Here is a 6394-nt window from a genome sequence, read left to right on the forward strand (position 1 = left end):
AAGATGGCTGTTAAGTGAGTCCTGCCCCAAGGACTGCTTATACAAAGGCTGCAAAAGGGCATCGCGTGACCCCGGGACATTGCAACGGTCATAAGTACATGCCAGTTGCCAAGCTTCTGAATTTTGATCACGTGACCACAGGGACGCTGCAACGGTCATAAGTGTGAATAATGGTCATAGGTTGTTCTTTCAGTGCTGTTGTAAGTTTGAATGGTCACTGAATGAATGGGTGAAAGTCGAGGTAGGGCTTCTAGCAAACCTATTATTTAAGGAGGATCCACAAGCAGAGCAATGAGAAAAACAATGAATACCAACAATTTTTTTCCCCTAAGGAATACAGGTCCTCGACTTAACAACTGTTCATTTAGTGATGGTTTGAAGTTACAGTGGCATTGTTGTGGGCCGCCAGCGGCCAACGAAGCTGGCAGCAGATTCGGAAAGTGAGGAGGTTGGGGAGGAAGATGGGCCAGTCCTGGAGTCTGCGGAAGTCTCAGATGAGGGCTCGGAGGCAGAGCGGGGGCCAAGGCCATCTGACAGTTATCAGCTGCCTTTGGTTGTTGGAGATCAGTAGGGAAGTTCAGGAAATGACTTCCGGTTTGCCCGTAGGGCCGTTTTTCGCCCTCCAGAGCCTTCGGGAACCCTTCCTTCCTTCCCCTCTTTCCTCCCTCTTTCCTTCCTTGCTCTCTTCCCATCTTTCCTTCTTTTCCTTTTCCTTTCCTCTTTCCCTTTCTCCTTTCCTATCCCTTCTTGGATGCTCAAATGCAAAAGGGGAAACATTTTGTTTTGCTTTCAGATTGTTTTGCTAGCCTTCTGCCAGCGAAAACGGAGCTTGAGGGGGACTCATGTGTGGCTGCCCTGGGCCCCGTTTTCGTCTGTGACGGCCTCGAGCAGTCCTCTGCCACTGAAGATGGAGCTGGGGGGCACACATTCCCCTCCCCAGCTTCGTTTTCACTGCCAGAGGCAACACGGGGTTTGCTGCTTCCCAGGGTGGCCCCCTAGGCAAGATCTAAACCAGGGGTGTCCAAACTTTGGAACTTTAAGGCTTGTGGACTTCAACTCCCAGTCCACAAGCCTTAAAGTTCCAAAGTTTGGAAACCCCTGATCTAAACATTCTACAGATGAGATCAGTCCGCCAAGCCTTGAGTTTCACACACCTGCTCTACAAGAAAGCTGACCCTTATACTGCATGGACCAAAACCCTACGCAAAACACCAACAGGGTCTGTTGGGTGCTACACTGCTACTGGACACTGCAGCTGGCTGCATCACGGGCCGAATTCTGCAAGTGCCTAGGAAGGCTGAGAGGAAATACAGGTAGTTTTCTACAATTGGGATGTACTGTGTTTTTCGGAGTATAAGACGCGCCCCTCCCCCCAAAAGAGGGTAAAAATCTGGGTGTGTCTTATACACTGAATACAGCATTTTTGGCCTCCCAAAACCCCCTTTGCAAAAATGTCCCTGCAGAACTTTTAGGAGGCTTCCAGAGTGCTCCTGGGGACTGGGGAGGGCAGAAATGAGTGAAAAACAGGCCGTTTTTTGCTCATTTTTGCCCCCCCCCCCAAGACCCCAGGAGCACTTTGGAAGCTTCCTAAAGGCTATGCATGCCCCCCCTTTTTTGGGGGGACAACAAACAGGTCCGTTTTCGCAAAAAAACAAGCCATTTTTGGGAGGTCTGCAGAATGCAAAACCTTTTTTTTTTTAAATTTGCTTCTTCAAAATCTTGGTGCGTCATACTTTGAAAAATACCTTCCATTTTTAAGCAAGATAGTGGTTATATGAGATTCATCTGATCTTTTTTTTTGCCATCAATGTTAAGCGAATCACTTCAGTTGTTAAGTGAAACTCATGGTCGTTAAGTGAACCCAGCATTTCACCCATTGATCTTGCTTGTCAGAAGCCAGCTGGGGAGGCGGCAAAAGGCCGTTGCAGCTTCCTCATGGCCAAGTGGTCAAAAATTAAGGTGCTTGACAACTGACTCACATTTATGACGGTTGCAGTGTCTGGAGTCACGTGATTCTGTGATTGCCTTCACAAGCAAAGTCAATGGGGAAGCCGGATTCCCTTAACAACCATGTGACTAATTTAACAACTGCAGGGATTCACTTAACAGCTGTAGCAAGAAAAGTCGTAAAAGAGGGCAAAACTCACTTAACAACTGTCTCGCTTAGCAAAAGAAATTTTGGACCTGATGTCTTTGGAGATTCTCAGTCATCCAGGTCACGGTTGGCCCAGAGGTGTTTTTTTCAAAAAGCAATATACATTTTGGGCTCAGTGCTAGTCATAAATCGAGAACTACCTGCATTCCTAACAGGATATTTGAGGAGCTGCCATGTATTAGGAAGACCACCAGAGGGCAGTCTTCTCACAATAATTTCTTCTTTTTTCTTGGCAATCTGTCTGAGTCAGATTTATGGCCCAAAATCATGCATCCAATGTGAGGCAAAAGCTCCTCTTAAAATTGTAATAAACTCTGATAAACCTTTTTCCTATAAACCACAGAAGATCTGAAGGATCAAGAACTTCACGCAGCTTAGAAAACAAGATAACAGCAGGACAGAGGATTTGGAAAGTTGTAAGGAACAAAGGGAGGATTATATAGTCCTTAACTTATGACCGGTTGCTTAGCAACTGTTCAAAGTTGTGCTGGACTTTACCAGAATTATTTTAGACCTGGGTTCAAAGTTCCAGTGATCCTTCACAGGATCAAACTTTATATTTTGGATGCTTGGTAACTGGCCAGTGTTGGGATTCAGATTTTTTTTTTTACTACCGGTTCCGATACCTCAGGGGCTGCCCCAAAGAAGAGGGAGTCAAACTGTTCTCCAAAGCACCTGAGGGTAGGACAAGAAGCAATGGGTGGAAACTAATCAAGGAGAGAAGCAACCTAGAACTGAGGAGAAATTTCCTGACAGTGAGAACAATTAATCAGTGGAACAGAAGTTGCCTCCAAAAGATGTAAATGCTCCAACACTGGAAGTCTTTAAGAAGATGTTGGATAGCTATTTGTCTGAAACGGTATAGGGATTCCTGCCTAAGCAGGAGGTTGGACTAGAAGACCTCCAAGGTCTCTTCCAACTCTATTATTCTGTTCTATTCTATTCCATTTCATTCTGTAATTCTATTCTATTCTATTCTACATTCCGCTCCATTCCATTCCATTCCATTATTCCAGGGGTGTCCAAACTTGAGAACTTTAAGACTTGTGGACTTCAACTCCCAGAATTCCCCAGCCAGCATGGCGGGCTGGGGAATTCTGGGAGTTGAAGTCCACAAGTCTTAAAGTTCTCAAGTTTGGACACCCCTGCATTATTCTATTCTATTCTGTAATTCTGTTCTATTCTATTCGACATTCTGTTCCACTCTGCTTTGTTCCATTCCATGCTCTATTTTATTCTAATGTGTTCTGTTAGATTCTGTTCTGTTCCATTTATCCTATCTTATCCTATCCTATACTATACTATTCCAGTGATTTACTTAACAACCATGTTACTAGCTTAACAAATGCAGCGAATCACTTAACAACTTTGGTAAGAGTGGTCTTAAAATGGGGGCAAAACGCACATTAAAAATGCCTCACTTCACATCAGAAACGTTGGGCTCAATTGCGGTCGTAAGTTGAGGACCGCCTGTACAAGATAAAGAGCCCAATTAAAGCTACCCCCATTAAATCTGTTTTGTATTTCCAGAAAGGATCCCCAGGGCTCAGGAGCTGTTGGCTTCCAAGTCGTTCCCCTTGGCTGGGATTTCTGAATTTCCCTTTTGTAAGCCCCGTTCAAGACTCCTTTATTTTCATTTCTCCGCTCCTGTTTTCCCCTTAAAAACAACAACAACAACTGCCATGTCCTGTATTTTGATACTGCTCAAAGCCAAAGACTTTGGGCGATCATTCCTCCTCTCCGTGTGGAACAAATTGGAACGAAAACATGCAAATAGGGGCCTGAATATATAAAATAATGGGAGGCTGTGGAATTTTCTTTTTTTAAAAAAGAAATATGCTGACAAAACAGCAATTCTGAGTTTAAACGTTAGATTTACCTTGGCACTATACATGTAGTCCTCAACGTATGACCACAACTGAGCCCAGAATTTAAGTTTCTAAGTGAGGCATTTGTTAAGTGAGTTTTGTCCCATTTTATGACCTTTCTTGCCGCAGTTGTTAAGTGAATCACCGCAGTTTTTAAGTTTGTCACCCGGTTGTTCCATGAATCTGGCTTCCCCATCGACTTTACTTGTCAAAAGGTCGCCAAAAGGGAGTCACGTGACCCCACCGGAACACTGTAACCGGCACAAGTACATGCCAGTTGCCAAGCATTCTTGGCATTGAACATAGGACCGCAGAGATCCTGTAGCTTTGTCCAGGTTCACTTTTTCCAATGCTGTAACTTCGAACGGTCACTAAATGAACTGATGTAGCATCGAGAGCTTTCACTGTATACTGTAGAGGTGGGAGGAAGATCTGTCAACTTTAAAGTGGTTGGACTTTAATTCCCAGAATTCCCCCTCCAGCTATGCCCCTTGCCTTATTTGCACAAGGAAAACAGGATACAGTTCAACTCGCTTAACAAATGTCTCACTTAACAACGTAACTTTTATGTGCAATTGTGGTCATTATGTCGAGGACTAGCTGTATTAATATTTGTAAAATATTGTTTTCTTAATGTGTCCTATTCAGTGCGCTTAATAGAGTTGTTCCATCGTTCTCTATGTCTACAAAGGATTTCATTGCAATAATAATCACATTTCAGGAAAATATATATATATATATAAATCCTGATGGATTTTTATTTAGACAAGGCGGGGGGGGGGGAATCTTCCAGAGTCTGGAAATAATTCTTCCCATTCCCTTTCCCCAATTTACGAAGGTAGGGCTGAGTCAGGAATATTTTTATTGATTGGTTGATTCCTTGCAAAAATCTGGAGGAAAAAACAACAGCCTTCCCAGTTACAGGGGAAAAGTCGGTGTTTGAAATCAAGGTCTCAAAAACCATTTGCAAAGCAGGCACACCTTCATGTTCCCCAGCCTCATTTTATCTTCCTTGGCTAGATAAGTTTTATTTCTTCCTCTTTGACTCTGAGGTTTCTCGGAAGAAGTCCGGGGGGTCTTAAACCCATCGTCCTTGGATTTGTCCAGGATCGTGGCCTCGACACGAGAGAGTCGTCCTATGCATTTCCCTCCTTCTCCGATGCTTCCTTACTGTTTCCTGGATCCTCCTGACCTTTAAGATAAAACTTGGCTTTAGCGCTGCAGAATTGAAAAGAAGAGTCAGCACGGAGTTTGGGGGGGGGCAGTTGAAGCCCATGTGCCTTTAAGTCAGGGGTGTCCAAACTTGGGAACTTTAAGACTTGTGGACTTCAACTCCCAGAATTCCCCAGCCAGCATGGCTGGCTGGGGAATTCTGGGAGTTGAAGTCCACAAGTCTTAAAGCTCCCAAGTTTGGACACCCCTGCCTTTAAGTTGTCTTGGCTGAGAAACTCTGGAAAGGCAACAGAATATTTCATATTTAATGTGTGGCTTCATGCTCACAGTGAAAAATTACAATAAAGGTTATCTATAAGAAGATTCAAAGCCCTCCTTATTCCTTCCTTCCTTCCTTCCTTCCTTCCTTCCTTCCTTCCTTCCTTCCTTCCTTCCTTCCTTCTTTCCTTCCCTCCCTTCCTTTCCTTCCTTCCTTTTTCTCCCGCTCCCCTCCTTTTCTTCTTTCATTCTTTTTTCTTTCCCTTCCCTTCACCTCCCACTCTTTTCCAACCTCTTCTTAAAATCTTCCGGGTGTTGGAAAACACCCTCAACCATCTTCGTCCAGTCCTTCTGCCCCTCAAGTGGGGAAGTCCGAGCCACCCCCCACCCCCACCCACCCACCCCCTGCCTTCAGCTGAACGTTGGCCGGTCACCGGAGCTTATTTTGGGATTCCCTTTGTGTCCTCATTCGGGCGAGATGGACCATTGTCCTCAGAAGCTATGGAGGAAACGTCCCTTTGTGAATGGAACGGAGGAGTTTCTCCGCCAGGGCCTGCGGTTCCAGTAAAGGCAGCCTCCCTGGTATCTCGAGATCAAAGGCAGGACTGGACAATCGGAGGGTGCAAACAGTTTGGGTTGCTTATACAACGTGGCCTATTTTTTCCGGTCCCTTTCGGCCAGGATGATGGATCGCTTCCTTCTCACAGCATGGCAGGGTCAGTGGCGTGTACAGTAATTGGGTACCCTCTAGTGAAGTGAAGCCAACAGTCCCTTTCCTTGCAGGCAAGGAAACCTAGAAGGAGGAGGAGGAGGAGGAGGAGGAGGAGGAGGAGGAGGAGGAGGAGGAAGAAGAGGAGGTGGAGGAAGAAGGAGGAGGAGGAAGTGGAGGAGGAAGAAGAAGGAGGAGGAGGAAGTGGAGGAGGAAGAAGAGGAGGAGGAG

The sequence above is a fragment of the Natrix helvetica genome, assembly GCF_964273705.1.
Source record: "Natrix helvetica genome assembly, contig: HAP1_SCAFFOLD_297, whole genome shotgun sequence".
Taxonomy (NCBI): Eukaryota; Metazoa; Chordata; class Lepidosauria; order Squamata; family Natricidae; genus Natrix; species Natrix helvetica.